Here is a 17,035-nt window from a genome sequence, read left to right as displayed (position 1 = left end):
GTAGTGGGTTGTTAGTGATATGTTATATTATGTAAAGTAGACTAGGTTATAATGTATAGTAGTGGGTTGTTAGTGATATGTAGATGTTATATTATGTAAAGTAGACTAGGTTATAATGTATAATAGTGGGTTGTTAGTGATATGTGATGTTATATTATGTAAAGTAGGCTAGGTTATAAAGTATAATAGTAGTTTGTTAGTGATATGTAGATCAAGGTCTATACCTCAGCTATAGCCTATATATCATAGATGACCAGCCTAAACATGTTCAGATCAGTTCAGGTCGGTTCACATAATAGTTGATGATTAGTTGAATCAGGTGTGTAAGTGCTGGTAAGAACAAAAGGATGGAGAAACCCTGAGATAAACATAAAACCATATTATTGAAAAGCTCCTCCACCATCTTTACCAGACATGTTACTGATAACATGTAGGACTACTGATTAGTTTACACTTAGAAAACTGCTGTCTGTCAGCAACTCAGCTCAAGTAGCAGTTCTACTAACTAGTAATATCTCATTCCAGGTATTCATTCTCTTACTCTGTCCATTAGAATAGATTATTGTTCAGAAATACTTACTTTATTTTTCAATAATCTCCATGTAGTGTTTTCTGCTCTGTCGTCGCAAAATGGATCCTGAACAAAACAACAACTTTACTTTCTGTTTCAGCTCAGCCGCCTCCCCAACCTGATAATAAAGTGTTATATTGGTATCTTCCACTAGATGGCAGTAAACACCTGCTGTAACTAGACATTACAACTATGTGTTCTGTTTCAGCTCAGCCGCCTCCCCACCCTGATAATAAAGTGTTATATTGGTATCTTCCACTAGATGGCAGTAAACACCTGCTGTAACTAGACTTTACAACTATGTGTTCTGTTTCAGCTCAGCCGCCTCCCCACCCTGATAATAAAGTGTTTTATTAGTAACTTCCTTCTCTCCATGTAATCTGATTAACTATTATCTAGGATCAGGTCCCCCCTCTCCATGTAATCTGATTCATTATGATCTAGGATCAGGTCCTCCTCTCCATGTAATCTGATTCATTATGATCTAGGATCAGGTCCTCCTCTCCATGTAATCTGATTCATTATAATCTAGGATCAGGTCCCCCTGTCCATGTAATCTGATTCATTATAATCTAGGATCAGGTCCCTTCTCTCCATGTAATCTGATTCATTATGATCTAGGATCAGGTCCTCCTCTCCATGTAATCTGATTCATTATGATCTAGGATCAGGTCCCTTCTCTCCATGTAATCTGATTCATTATGATTGTTTTGTCTCATGTCTCTTTATATTCATGTAGCCTGGGGGAAATGTGCACTCAGAGATTATGCATCTAATGCATTCCTCAAATACTGCAGAGTTGTTAAGCAAGTCCCTGCGATCGTCCTGTTCAACCACATGTATTAGTTTATTTGTCAGATGAAACCTGAGGGGACTGTAGTGGGTCATAATGCATCAACATGGTTCTGAGGTCCTCAACAATGTTATTCTGTACCGTAGCTGGGATGCAGTGTTCTTTCCTGGTTTACTAAATAAAAAGACAGATATTGTTTTGGAGACGTTCAATTAGCTGCTCAGTGTTGATCTCTGTGTCTTGAACATATTCAGCCTCTGGCAGACTCTCTACATCGCTCATATCATCTTCAATGGGATCAGTCCCAGTCTCATGTCATCTTCAATGGGATCAGTCCCAGTCTCATGTCATCTTCAATGGGATCAGTCCCAGTCTCATGTCATCTTCAATGGGATCAGTCCCAGTCTCATGTCATCTACAATGGGATCAGTCCCAGTCTCATGTCATCTTCAATGGGATCAGTCCCAGTCTCATGTCATCTTCAATGGGATCAGTCCCAGTCTCAAATTCATCATGAGGGCAATTCTCATCTAAGTTGGCTCTTTAAAGCTCTGTGTGGTTTTGGTAGATGTGTGACCGATAGAAGCTGAAACATCTATTTGTTTTCCCACACCCATTAACTCCACAGGTAGTTAGAACATGTGGTTCATGCTGGTGGTAGAGGACAATATGTGTGAGTGGTCTGGACACAGAGAATGTTTGCTCGTGGCAAAGTGGACAATAGAATAGAGTTGGCATTCTTCAAAAAGACTGTGAACCTTGGAATGATGGGATGGAATCATGGAGATCATTGGTACTCAGACACTTGCAGACATCATCAAGGGACCAGTCTTCCACAGCCACACTCTAATTCAGGTTGACACTAAAAGCAGAAGTGAAATGTATTAGTGTTGAGGCTAAAACAAAACCTATCCCACTCTCTCCAGACAACCACCTTTCCTCCTAATTAGTATTCATGGTTGTTCCATAACGAAGCAGAGCTTGTCAGGAAAGGTGAAGATGTCTGTCTCTTATTTATCTGACTCCATGTTTCTTAGTTTGGGACATTATGGGATTCTGCAGTCCCACATTTAAGTGTTGACTCAGATAATATGATGCTCCAAATGGGGCATTGAGTTCTTCTTCCATGTCCACCCAAATTGTCCTGTTAGAGTTGTAGGTAAAGAGCCTATCAGGACAGTTATAAAGTCTTCTTGATATAATTGTCCTGTTAGAGTTGTCAATAAAGAGCCTATCAGGGCAGTTATAAAGTCTTCTTGATATAATTGTCCTATTAGAGTTGTCAATAAAGAGCCTATCAGGACAGTTATAAAGTCTTCTTGATATAATTGTCCTATTAGAGTTGTAGGTAAAGAGCCTATCAGGGCAGTTATAAAGTCTTCTTGATATAATTGTCCTATTAGAGTTGTAGGTAAAGAGCCTATCAGGGCAGTTATAAAGTCTTCTTGATATAATTGTCCTATTAGAGTTGTAGGTAAAGAGCCTATCAGGACAGTTATAAAGTCTTCTTGATATAATTGTCCTGTTAGAGTTGTAGGTAAAGAGCCTATCAGGGCAGCTATAATGTCTTCTTGATATAATTGTCCTGTTAGAGTTGTAGGTAAAGAGCCTATCAGGGCAGCTATAATGTCTTCTTGATATAATTGTCCTGTTAGAGTTGTAGGTAAAGAGCCTATCAGGGCAGTTATAAAGTCTTCTTGATATAATTGTCATATTAGAGTTGTAGGTAAAGAGCCTATCAGGGCAGCTATAATGTCTTCTTGATATAATTGTCCAATTAGAGTTGTAGGTAAAGAGCCTATCAGGGCAGTTATAAAGTCTTCTTGATATAATTGTCCTGTTAGATTTGTAGGTAAAGAGCCTATCAGGGCAGCTATAATGTCTTCTTGATATAATTGTCCTGTTAGAGTTGTAGGTAAAGAGCCTATCAGGACAGGTATAAAGTCTTCTTGATATAATTGTCCTGTTAGAGTTGTAGGTAAAGAGCCTATCAGGGCAGTTATAAAGTCTTCTTGATATAATTGTCCTGTTAGAGTTGTAGGTAAAGAGCCTATCAGGGCAGTTTTCAAGTCTTCTTGATATAATTGTCCTATTAGAGTTGTAGGTAAAGAGCCTATCAGGGCAGTTATAAAGTCTTCTTGATATAATTGTCCTATTAGAGTTGTAGGTAAAGAGCCTATCAGGACAGTTATAAAGTCTTCTTGATATAATTGTCCTATTAGAGTTGTCAATAAAGAGCCTATCAGGGCAGTTATAAAGTCTTCTTGATATAATTTTCCTATTAGAGTTGTCAGTAAAGAGCCTATCAGGTCAGTTATAAAGTCTTCTTGATATAATTGTCCTGTTAGAGTTGTCAATAAAGAGCATATCAGGGCAGTTATAATGTCTTCTTGATATAATTGTCCTATTAGAGTTGTAGGTAAAGAGCCTATCAGGACAGTTATAATGTCTTCTTGATATAATTGTCCTATTAGAGTTGTAGGTAAAGAGCCTATCAGGACAGTTATAAAGTCTTCTTGATATAGTTGGCCTATTAGAGTTGTCAGTAAAGAGCCTATCAGGGCAGTTATAAAGTCTTCTTGATATAATTGTCTATTAGAGTTGTCAGTAAAGAGCCTATCAGGGCAGTTATAAAGTCTTCCTGATATAATTGTCCTGTTAGAGTTGTAGGTAAAGAGCCTATCAGAGCAGTTATAAAGTCTTCTTGATATAATTGTCCTGTTAGAGTTGTAGGTAAAGAGCCTATCAGGGCAGTTATAAAGTCTTCTTGATATAATTGTCCTGTTAGAGTTGTAGGTAAAGAGCCTATCAGGACAGTTATAATGTCTTCTTGATATAATTGTCCTATTAGAGTTGTAGGTAAAGAGCCTATCAGGGCAGTTATAAAGGCTTCTTGATATAATTGTCCTATTAGAGTTGTCAATAAAGTGCCAATCAGGGCAGTTATAAAGTCTTCTTGATATAATTGTCCTATTAGAGTTGTAGGTAAAGAGCCTATCAGAGCAGTTATAAAGTCTTCTTGATATAATTGTCCTATTAGAGTTGTCAATAAAGAGCCTATCAGGGCAGTTATAATGTCTTCTTGATATAATTGTCCTATTAGAGTTGTCAATAAAGAGCCTATCAGGACAGTTATAATGTCTTCTTGATATAATTGTCCTATTAGAGTTGTAGGTAAAGAGCCTATCAGAGCAGTTATAAAGTCTTCTTGATATAATTGTCCTATTAGAGTTGTCAATAAAGAGCCTATCAGGGCAGTTATAGGCAGTGGAAACATTAATCATGTTGTCTCTGATGTTAAAGGAGTAGGCAGGTATGGACAGTGGACACATTAATCATGTTGTCTCTGGTGTTAAAGGAGTAGGCAGGTATGGACAGTGGAAACATTAATCATGTTGTCTCTGGTGTTAAAGGAGTAGGCAGGTATGGACAGTGGAAACATTAATCATGTTGTCTCTGGTGTTAAAGGAGTAGGCAGGTATGGACAGTGGAAACATTAATCATGTTGTCTCTGGTGTTAAAGGAGTAGGCAGGTATGGACAGTGGAAACATGCTGATGTTCCTACTTGAGGACGGTCATAGACTGTAACTGATAGTTAACATACCTAGTTATCTACCTCTGATGTGAGCAGATCTCACTCCCAGACTGTGACTGATAGTCAACATACCTAGTTATCTACCTCTGATGTGAGCAGATCTCACTCCCAGACTGTGACTGATAGTCAACATACCTAGTTAGCTACCTCTGATGTTAGCAGATCTCACTCCCAGACTGTGACTGATAGGAGGTGTCCACATGGTCTGATAAACACTCCTAACAACCCCACCACTAGGAGGTGTCCACATGGTCTGATAAACACTCCTAACAACCCCACCACTAGGAGGTGTCCACATGGTCTGATAAACACTTCTAACAACCAGACCACTAGGAGGTGTCCACATGGTCTGATTAAAACGCCTAATGACCCGACCACTAGGAGGTGTCCACATGGTCTGATAAACACTCCTAACAACCAGACCACTAGGACGTGTCCACATGGTCTGATAAACACTCCTAACAACCCCACCACTAGGAGGTGTCCACATGGTCTGATAAACACTCCTAACAACCCCACCACTAGGAGGTGTCCACATGGTCTGATAAACACTCCTAACAACCCCACCACTAGGAGGTGTCTACATGGTCTGATAAACACTCCTAACAACCCCACCACTAGGAGGTGTCCACATGGTCTGATAAACACTCCTAACAACCCCACCACTAGGAGGTGTCCACATGGTCTGATAAACACTCCTAACAACCCCACCACTAGGAGGTGTCCACATGGTCTGATAAACACTCCTAACAACCCCACCACTAGGAGGTGTCCACATGGTCTGATAAACACTCCTAACAACCAGACCACTAGGAGGTGTCCACATGGTCTGATAAACACTCCTAACAACCCCACCACTAGGAGGTGTCCACATGGTCTGATAAACACTCCTAACAACCCCACCACTAGGAGGTGTCCACATGGTCTGATAAACACTCCTAACAACCAGACCACTAGGAGGTGTCCACATGTTCTGATAAACACTCCTAACAACCCCACCACTAGGAGGTGTCCACATGGTCTGATAAACACTCCTAACAACCAGACCACTAGGAGGTGTCCACATGGTCTGATAAACACTCCTAACAACCCCACCACTAGGAGGTGTCCACATGGTCTGATAAACACTCCTAACAACCCCACCACTAGGAGGTGTCCACATGGTCTGATAAACACTCCTAACAACCTCACCACTAGGAGGTGTCCACATGGTCTGATGAACACTCCTAACAACCAGACCACTAGGAGGTGTCCACATGGTCTGATAAACACTCCTAACAACCAGACCACTAGGAGGTGTCCACATGGTCTGATGAACACTCCTAACAACCCCACCACTAGGAGGTGTCCACATGGTCTGATTAACACTCCTAACAACCCCACCACTAGGAGGTGTCCACATGGTCTGATTAACACTCCTAACAACCCCACCACTAGGAGGTGTCCTCATGGTCCGATAAACACTCCTAACAACCCCACCACTAGCAGGTGTCCACATGTTCTGATTAACACTCCTAACAACCCCACCACTAGGAGGTGTCCACATGGTCCTAAAGCACACCGTTGCTTCCTTTTTTATCACATTCTAATAATCAAACTGGTGGGGACAAATATGAACTTGCTTGCGATTAGAGGGTTGGGCCAGTAACCGAAAGGTCACTGGTTCGAATACCCAAGCTGTCAAGGTGAAAATCTGTCTATGTGCCGTTAAGCAAGGCACTTAACCCTATCTTGCTATCGGAGAACTGTACTACTATGGTTGACCCTGTAAAACAACACTTTTCACTGCATGTGTCAATAAAACATTACAATTCTTTCTCAATTACAACATTAAGTTTGACAATGTTGGTCATAAACCTTTTTGACATTCATCCAATGACACCTTGACTTGCATTACATTCTCACTGCAGAAAAACATCCTCATGTTATGGACCAACCAGAAATGTCACATATCTGTTTGACAGTAACCCTGGAGGAGGAATGTGTGAACTATCTTGTCATCTCTTTGGGTAACCACATTGGAACATTCTAGTCTTTAAGGACATGAAATGAACTGGCAGAACAGGTTTCAGCAAAGTATGGTGTCATTGCTTTCAGGAAGGTTTAACCATGACGATAGGATAGACAGGAGGTAGACTAAACTGCAAGGGAAGCCACCTGAACTACTGTCCTACAAAGACAAACAGCATCTACACAAACAGCCACCTGAACTACTGTCCTACAAAGACAAACAGCATCTACACAAACAGCCACCTGAACTACTGTCCTACAAAGACAAACAGCCACCTGAACTACTGTCCTACAGAGACAAACAGCATCTACACAAACAGCCACCTGAACTACTGTCCTACAAAGACAAACAGCCACCTGAACTACTGTTCTACAAAGACAAACAGCCACCTGAACTACTGTCCTACAAAGACAAACAGCATCTACACAAACAGCCACCTGAACTACTGTCCTACAGAGACAAACAGCCACCTGAACTACTGTCCTACAAAGACAAACAGCATCTACACAAACAGCCACCTGAACTACTGTCCTACAGAGACAAACAGCCACCTGAACTACTGTCCTACAAAGACAAACAGCCACCTGAACTACTGTCCTACAAAGACAATCAGTCACCTGAACTACTGTCCTACAAAGACAAACAGCATCTACACAAACAGCCTCCTGAACTACTGTCCTACAAAGACAAACAGCCACCTGAACTACTGTCCTACAAAGACAAACAGCATCTACACAAACAGCCACCTGAACTACTGTCCTACAAAGACAAACAGCCACCTGAACTACTGTCCTACAAAGACAAACAGCCACCTGAACTACTGTCCTACAGAGACAAACAGCCACCTGAACTACTGTCCTACAAACAGCATCTACACAAACAGCCACCTGAACTACTGTCCTACAAAGACAAACAGCCACCTGAACTACTGTCCTACAAAGACAAACAGCATCTACACAAACAGCCACCTGAACTACTGTCCTACAGAGACAAACAGCCACCTGAACTACTGTCCTACAGAGACAAACAGCCACCTGAACTACTGTCCTACAAAGACAAACAGCATCTACACAAACAGCCACCTGAACTACTGTCCTACAGAGACAAACAGCATCTACACAAATAGCCACCTGAACTACTGTCCTACAAAGACAAACAGCCACCTGAACTACTGTCCTACAATGACAAACAGCCACCTGAACTACTGTCCTACAAAGACAAACAGCCACCTGAACTACTGTCCTACAGAGACAAACAGCCACCTGAACTACTGTCCTACAGAGACAAACAGCATCTACACAAACAGCCACCTGAACTACTGTCCTACAAAGACAAACAGCCAATTGAACTACTGTCCTACAGAGACAAACAGCATCTACAAAAACAGCCACCTGAACTACTGTCCTACAAAGACAAACAGCATCTACACAAACAGCCACCTGAACTACTGTCCTACAAAGACAAACAGCCACCTGAACTACTGTCCTACAAAAACAAACAGCCACCTGAACTACTGTCCTACAAAGACAAACAGCATCTACACAAACAGCCACCTGAACTACTATCCTACAAAAACAAACAGCCACCTGAACTACTGTCCTACAAAAACAAACAGCCACCTGAACTACTGTCCTACAAAAACAAACAGCCACCTGAACTACTGTCCTACAAAAACAAACAGCCACCTGAACTACTGTCCTACAAAGACAAACAGCATCTACACAATCAGCCACCTGAACTACTGTCCTACAAAGACAAACAGCCAATTGAACTACTGTCCTACAGAGACAAACAGCATCTACACAAACAGCCACCTGAACTACTTTCCTACAAAAACAAACAGCCACCTGAACTACTGTTCTACAAAGACAAACAGCCACCTGAACTACTGTCCTACAAAAACAAACAGTCACCTGAACTACTGTCCTACAGAGACAAACAGCAGCTACACAAATAGTGAATCTGAGAAAAATGGCTTGAAAGTTTGTTTCCTAGTCCATGCATATCAGCCATGACCACTGATCTGACTTATGTCCTCTAAGTACTGATACTACACTCTGCCTTGGTATGACCTATGACCCCTAAGTATTGATACTACACTCTGCCTTGGTCTGACCTTAAACAGCTGTCTGGGTAATGAAACAGCAAAGTGCAGCATCTAGAAATCTAAATGTGTTGATCCAGATTTATTGTTGTTTTTCTGTTTGATGGAAACAGTTGGAGAGTTCTAACTACATTCCAACTGCATTTATGTAGTTGTGTTGTCATGTTGTCATGTTGTATAGTAGTAACCCTCAACTGTATTTAATGGTGTTATGTGGTTGTGTTGTCATGTTATATTGTAGGAACCCTCAACTGTAGTTAATGGTGTTATGTAGTTGTGTTGTCATGTTGTATTGTAGTAACCCTCAACTGTATTTAATGGTGTTATGTAGTTGTGTTGTCATGTTGTATTGTAGTAGGCCTCAACTGTATTTAATGGTGTTATGTAGTTGTGTTGTCATGTTGTATTGTAGTAACCCTCAACTGTATTTAATGGTGTTATGTAGTTGTGTTGTCATGTTGTATTGTAGTAACCCTCAACTGTATTTAATGGTGTTATGTAGTTGTGTTGTCATGTTGTGAATGTTGTATTGTAGTAACCCTCAACTGTATTCAATGGTGTTATGTAGTTGTGTTGTCATGTTGTATTGTAGTAACCCTCAACTGTATTTAATGGTGTTATGTAGTTGTGTTGTCATGTTGTCATGTTGTATTGTAGTAACCCTCAACTGTATTTAATGGTGTTATGTAGTTGTGTTGTCATGTTGTATTGTAGTAACCCTCAACTGTATTTAATGGTGTTATGTAGTTGTGTTGTCATGTTGTATTGTAGTAACCCTCAACTGTATTTAATGGTGTTATGTAGTTGTGTTGTCATGTTGTATTGTAGGAACCCTCAACTGTATTTAATGGTGTTATGTAGTTGTGTTGTCATGTTGTATTGTAGTAACCCTCAACTGTATTTAATGGTGTTATGTAGTTGTGTTGTCATGTTGTATTGTAGTAACCCTCAACTGTATTTAATGGTGTTGTGTAGTTGTGTTGTCATGTTGTATTGTAGTAACCCTCAACTGTATTTAATGGTGTTGTGTAGTTGTGTTGTCATGTTGTATTGTAGTAACCCTCAACTGTATTTAATGGTGTTATGTAGTTGTGTTGTCATGTTGTATTGTAGTAACCCTCAACTGTATTTAATGGTGTTATGTAGTTGTGTTGTCATGTTGTATTGTAGTAACCCTCAACTGTATTTAATGGTGTTATGTAGTTGTGTTGTCATGTTGTCATGTTGTATTGTAGTAACCCTCAACTGTATTTAATGGTGTTATGTAGTTGTGTTGTCATGTTGTATTGTAGTAACCCTCAACTGTATTTAATGGTGTTATGTAGTTGTGTTGTCATGTTGTATGGTAGTAACCCTCAACTGTATTTAATGGTGTTATGTAGTTGTGTTGTCATGTTGTATTGTAGTAACCCTCAACTGTATTTAATGGTGTTATGTAGTTGTGTTGTCATGTTGTATTGTAGTAACCCTCAACTGTATTTAATGGTGTTATGTAGTTGTGTTGTCATGTTGTATTGTAGTAACCCTCAACTGTATTTAATGGTGTTATATAGTTGTGTTGTCATGTTGTGAATGTTGTATTGTAGTAACCCTCAACTGTATTTAATGGTGTTATGTAGTTGTGTTGTCATGTTGTATTGTAGTAACCCTCAACTGTATTTAATGGTGTTATGTAGTTGTGTTGTCATGTTGTATTGTAGTAACCCTCAACTGTATTTAATGGTGTTATGTAGTTGTGTTGTCATGTTGTATTGTAGTAACCCTCAACTGTATTTAATGGTGTTATGTAGTTGTGTTGTCATGTTGTATTGTAGTAACCCTCAACTGTATTTAATGGTGTTATATAGTTGTGTTGTCATGTTGTCATGTTGTATTGTAGTAACCCTCAACTGTATTTAATGGTGTTATGTAGTTGTGTTGTATTGTAGTAACCCTCAACTGTATTTAATGGTGTTATGTAGTTGTGTTGTCATGTTGTATTGTAGGAACCCTCAACTGTAGTTAATAGTGTTATGTAGTTGTGTTGTCATGTTGTCATGTTGTATTGTAGTAACCCTCAACTGTATTTAATAGTGTTATGTAGTTGTGTTGTCATGTTGTCATGTTGTATTGTAGTAACCCTCAACTGTATTTAATGGTGTTATGTAGTTGTGTTGTCATGTTGTATTGTAGTAACCCTCAACTGTATTTAATAGTGTTGTGTAGTTGTGTTGTCATGTTGTATTGTAGTAACCCTCAACTGTAGTTAATGGTGTTATGTAGTTGTGTTGTCATGTTGTCATGTTGTATTGTAGTAACCCTCAACTGTATTTAATGGTGTTATGTAGTTGTGTTGTCATGTTGTATTGTAGTAACCCTCAACTGTATTTAATGGTGTTATGTAGTTGTGTTGTCATGTTGTATTGTAGTAACCCTCAACTGTATTTAATGGTGTTATGTAGCTGTGTTGTCATGTTGTATTGTAGTAACCCTCAACTGTATTTAATGGTGTTATGTAGTTGTGTTGTCATGTTGTATTGTAGTAACCCTCAACTGTATTTAATGGTGTTATGTAGCTGTGTTGTCATGTTGTATTGTAGTAACCCTCAACTGTATTTAATGGTGTTATGTAGTTGTGTTGTCATGTTGTATTGTAGTAACCCTCAACTGTATTTAATGGTGTTATGTAGCTGTGTTGTCATGTTGTATTGTAGTAACCCTCAACTGTATTTAATGGTGTTGTGTAGTTGTGTTGTCATGTTGTATTGTAGTAACCCTCAACTGTAGTTAATGGTGTTATGTAGTTGTGTTGTCATGTTGTATTGTAGTAACCCTCAACTGTATTTAATGGTGTTATGTAGTTGTGTTGTCATGTTGTATTGTAGTAACCCTCAACTGTATTTAATGGTGTTATGTAGTTGTGTTGTCATGTTGTATTGTAGTAACCCTCAACTGTATTTAATGGTGTTATGTAGTTGTGTTGTCATGTTGTCATGTTGTATTGTAGTAACCCTCAACTGTATTTAATGGTGTTATGTAGTTGTGTTGTCATGTTGTATTGTAGTAACCCTCAACTGTATTTAATGGTGTTATGTAGTTGTGTTGTCATGTTGTATTGTAGTAACCCTCAACTGTATTTAATGGTGTTGTGTAGTTGTGTTGTGAATGTTGTATTGTAGTAACCCTCAACTGTATTTAATGGTGTTATGTAGTTGTGTTGTGAATGTTGTATTGTAGTAACCCTCAACTGTATTTAATAGTGTTATGTAGTTGTGTTGTCATGTTGTATTGTAGTAACCCTCAACTGTATTTAATAGTGTTATGTAGTTGTGTTGTCATGTTGTGAATGTTGTATTATAGTATGCCTAAACCTCAACATTTTCTGGTGATGGAGAGAGACACAGAGAATACACAGAGACAGCAACAGAGCAATAGGATATGACGGAGAGAGACACCAGACAAGACACAGAGACAGCAACAGAAGAATAGGATATGACGGAGAGAGACACCAAACAAGACACAGAGACAGCAACAGAAGAATAGGATATGATGGAGACACCAGACAAGACACAGAGACAGCAACAGAAGAATAGGATATGACGGAGAGAGACACCAGACAAGACACAGAGACAGCAACAGAAGAATAGGATATGACGGAGAGAGACACCAAACAAGACACAGAGACAGCAACAGAAGAATAGGATATGATGGAGAGAGACACCAGACAAGACACAGAGACAGCAACAGAATAATAGGATGTGATGGAGAGACACCAGACAAGACACAGAGACAGCAACAGAATAGGATATGATGGAGACACCAGACAAGACACAGAGACAGCAACAGAGGACACAGAGAAAGTGATGGGGAGAGACAGAAGAATAGAGTTCCAGACAGTTGTAGATTGTATGCCAAGACACATTGTAAGAGCTATAAAGAGAGAGTGAGTGGGAGAGAAAACAGGCAGAACCTGATATGTAAATGAGCAGAGCAAATGAAACTAACTTTTGACGACCTGATGATCATCCAGACTCTGTTTCTATTGAGAAATAAAAGGTAAGACGACGATTGTTATGTATATTCATATAGTTGATGATATTGTTATGTGTATTCATATAGTTGATGATATTGTTATGTGTATTCATATAGTTGATGATATTGTTATGTGTATTCATATAGTTGATGATAGTGTTATGTGTATTCATATAGTTGATGATATTGTTATGTATATTCATATAGTTGATTATATTGTTATGTGTATTAATATAGTTGATGATATTGTTATGTGTATTCATATAGTTGATGATATTGTTATGTGTATTCATATAGTTGATGATATTGTTATGTGTATTCATATAGTTGATGATATTTCTGGTGGACAGTATTATAATAGTCCTACTCTCCTTAAAATGTTTTCAATATAAATTAGATGAATTTGTTCTGTGCCCATCTGTGTGTCCCAAGGTGATCACTCCTACACTATCTAGAATCTGAAAGGGTTCTTTGTCTGTCCCCATAGGAGAACCCTTTGTAGAACCCTTTTTGGTACTAACCACAGAGGGTTCTACCTGGAACCCAAAAGCGTCTCCTATGGGGACAGACGGAGGACCTGTTTGGAACCCTTTATTCTAAGAGTGTATCATAGGTCTATAGACCAGGGTGATCTCCTACTGTATCATAGGTCTATAGACCAGGGTGATCTCCTACTGTATCATAGGTCTATAGACCAGGGTGATCTCCTACTGTATCATAGGTCTATAGACCAGGGTGATCTCCTACTGTATCATAGGTCTATAGACCAGGGTGATCTCCTACTGTATCATAGGTCTATAGACCAGGGTGATCTCCTACTGTATCATAGGTCTATAGACCAGGGTGATCTCCTACTGTTTCATAGGTCTATAGACTTGTCTTCTCAAAACAGGCTTAAAACACAACAAGCAACAAACAAACATTTTCTTGTTCTAATCTACTGTTAATGCTTTTTACTCAGGGAGGTATTTTGTGTGAAAGAGACAAATAAATATTGTGGAGAGACTAACAACAACTTACACTTCCTCAAAACAGGTTGTGTGTATTCATTAGTGCCAACCGTAGCAAAACATTTGGCAACAGAAACCGTTTAGGTCACGTTGTACAGCTTTTAGAGAACTGTTTATGTTTTATGCAACATTTTAAAACTGTTGGCTGTGGAGAAAACTAATGAATACAACCCAGGTTGTTGCCTATGACTCGGCATGTTGATACCTGCCTGATGCTGAAACCTGATTGTAGCCTGAGGGGTAAACTATGATGCTAGCTAGATATACTGGTTTTCTAAAAATAGCCAACTTCAGATAGCTTCACATTCCAGCTCAGGCCTCATCCATCAGAATATACAGAACACAACAGAAAATATCTCAATGTCTTGACATGTTCTGGTTGTGAATTCAGGCTACAAGGTGAGAATCCTGCCAGGGATTATTGTAAAGTGTGTAGAGACATTAAATGTATGGTGTAATGTTAGTATAGTGAAGTATAACACTCCTAACAGTAGATACATTAAATGTATGGTGTAATGTTAGTATAGTGAATGACAGTATAACACTCCTAACAGTAGAGACATTAAATGTCTGGTGTAATGTTAGTATAGTGAAGTTTAACACTCCTAACAGTAGATACATTAAATGTATGGTGTAATGTTAGTATAGTGAATGACAGTATAACACTCCTAACAGTAGAGACATTAAATGTATGGTGTAATGTTAGTATAGTGAATGACAGTATAACACTCCTAACAGTAGAGACATTAAATGTCTGGTGTAATGTTAGTATAGTGAATGACAGTATAACACTCCTAACAGTAGAGACATTAAATGTCTGGTGTAATGTTAGTATAGTGAATGACAGTATAACACTCCTAACAGTAGATACATTAAATGTATGGTGTAATGTTAGTATAGTGAATGACAGTATAACACTCCTAACAGTAGAGACATTAAATGTATGGTGTAATGTTAGTATAGTGAATGACAGTATAACACTCCTAACAGTAGAGACATTAAATGTCTGGTGTAATGTTAGTATAGTGAATGACAGTATAACACTCCTAACAGTAGAGACATTAAATGTCTGGTGTAATGTTAGTATAGTGAAGTATAACACTCCTAACAGTAGAGACATTAAATGTCTGGTGTAATGTTAGTATAGTGAATGACAGTATAACACTCCTAACAGTAGATACATTAAATGTATGGTGTAATGTTAGTATAGTGAATGACAGTATAACACTCCTAACAGTAGATACATTAAATGTCTGGTGTAATGTTAGTATAGTGAATGACAGTATAACACTCCTAACAGTAGAGACATTAAATGTCTGTTGTAATGTTAGTATAGTGAATGACAGTATAACACTCCTAACAGTAGATACATTAAATGTATGGTGTAATGTTAGTATAGTGAATGACAGTATAACACTCCTAACAGTAGATACATTAAATGTCTGGTGTAATGTTAGTATAGTGAATGACAGTATAACACTCCTAAAAGTAGAGACATTAAATGTCTGGTGTAATGTTAGTATAGTGAAGTATAACACTCCTAACAGTAGAGACATTAAATGTCTGGTGTAATGTTAGTATAGTGAATGACAGTAAAACACTCCTAACAGTAGAGACATTAAATGTCTGGTGTAATGTTAGTATAGTGAAGTATAACACTCCTAACAGTAGAGACATTAAATGTATGGTGTAATGTTAGTATAGTGAATGACAGTATAACACTCCTAACAGTAGACACATTAAATGTAACGATTCTCTACTTGTGAAGTAGAGGCGGACCAAAGCGCAGCGTGGTGGTTGTTCATTGTAATTTATTGACGACACTATACATGAACAAACTAACGAAAAAACAAGAAACGTGAGAACTCAAAACAGCCCTGTCTGGTGCAAACACAAAAACAGGAACAATCACCCACAAACACAGTGAAACCCAGGCTACCTAAATATGGTTCCCAATCAGAGACAATGACGAACACCTGCCTCTGATTGAGAACCATATCAGGCCGAACATAGAACTAGACAAACTAGACATGAAACATAGAATGCCCACTCAGATCACACCCTGACCAACCACAACATAGAAATATACAAAGTAAACTATGGTCAGGGTGTGACAGTACCCCCCCCCCAAGGTGCGGACTCCGGCCGCAAAACCTGAACCTATAGGGGAGGGTCTGGGTGGGCATCTGTCCGCGGAGGCGGCTCTGGCGCTGGACGTGGACCCCACTCCATAATAGTCTTTGTCCACCTCCTTAGCGTCCCTAGATAGGTGACCCTCCTAAGAGACAGCTCGGGACAGAGGGACAGCTGCTCGGGACAGAGGGACAGCTGCTCGGGACAGAGGGACAGCTGCTCCGGGCGGAGGGGCTCTAGCGGCCCCTGGCTGACTGGCGGCACTGGCGGCCCCTGGCTGACTGGCGGCCCCTGGCTGACTGGCGGCACTGGCGGCCCCTGGTTGACTGGCGGCGCTGGCGCTGGGCTGACTGGCGGCACTGGCGGCCCCTGGCTGACTGGCGGCACTGGCGGCCCCTGGCTGACGGGCGGCACTGGCGGCCCCTGGCAGACGGGCGGCACTGGCGGCTCCTGGCAGACGGGCGGCGCTGGGCAGACGGGCGGCGCTGGCGGCGCTGGGCAGACGGGCGGCGCTGGCGGCGCTGGGCAGACGGGCGGCGCTGGGCAGACGGGCGGCGCTGGCGGCGCTGGGCAGACGGGCGGCGCTGGGCAGACGGGCGGCGCTGGCGGCGCCGGGCAGACGGGAAGCTCCGATGGCGCCGGGCAGACGGGAAGCTCCGATGGCGCCGGGCAGACGGGAAGCTCCGGCAGAGGCGCCGGGCAGACGGGAAGCTCCGGCAGAGGCGCCGGGCAGACGGGAAGCTCCGGCAGAGGCGCCGGACAGGCGGGAGGCTCCGGCAGAGGCGCCGGACAGGCGGGAGGCTCCG

The 17,035-nt window shown here is 40.4% G+C and overlaps 2 protein-coding genes across 3 annotated transcripts in view; one reads left to right on the top strand and one right to left on the bottom strand.

Annotated features, from left to right (window-relative positions):
* Nucleotides 1-685, bottom strand: part of LOC110516410 (NLR family CARD domain-containing protein 3-like) — a 66,600-nt gene extending 65,915 nt beyond the window's left edge. The window contains exon 1 of the mRNA XM_090197903.1: nt 581-685. The gene's annotated coding sequence lies outside the window, so the exon portion shown is untranslated. The remainder of the gene's footprint in view (nt 1-580) is intronic.
* LOC118937847 (NLR family CARD domain-containing protein 3-like) overlaps nt 1-17,035 on the top strand; it is a 527,060-nt gene that overhangs the window by 484,910 nt on the left and 25,115 nt on the right. The window lies entirely within an intron of this gene.

The sequence above is a fragment of the Oncorhynchus mykiss genome, chromosome 13 (genome assembly GCF_057628025.1).
Source record: "Oncorhynchus mykiss isolate SJ-2025 chromosome 13, ASM5762802v1, whole genome shotgun sequence".
Taxonomy (NCBI): Eukaryota; Metazoa; Chordata; class Actinopteri; order Salmoniformes; family Salmonidae; genus Oncorhynchus; species Oncorhynchus mykiss.
This window is presented reverse-complemented; position numbering and strand designations above follow the sequence as displayed.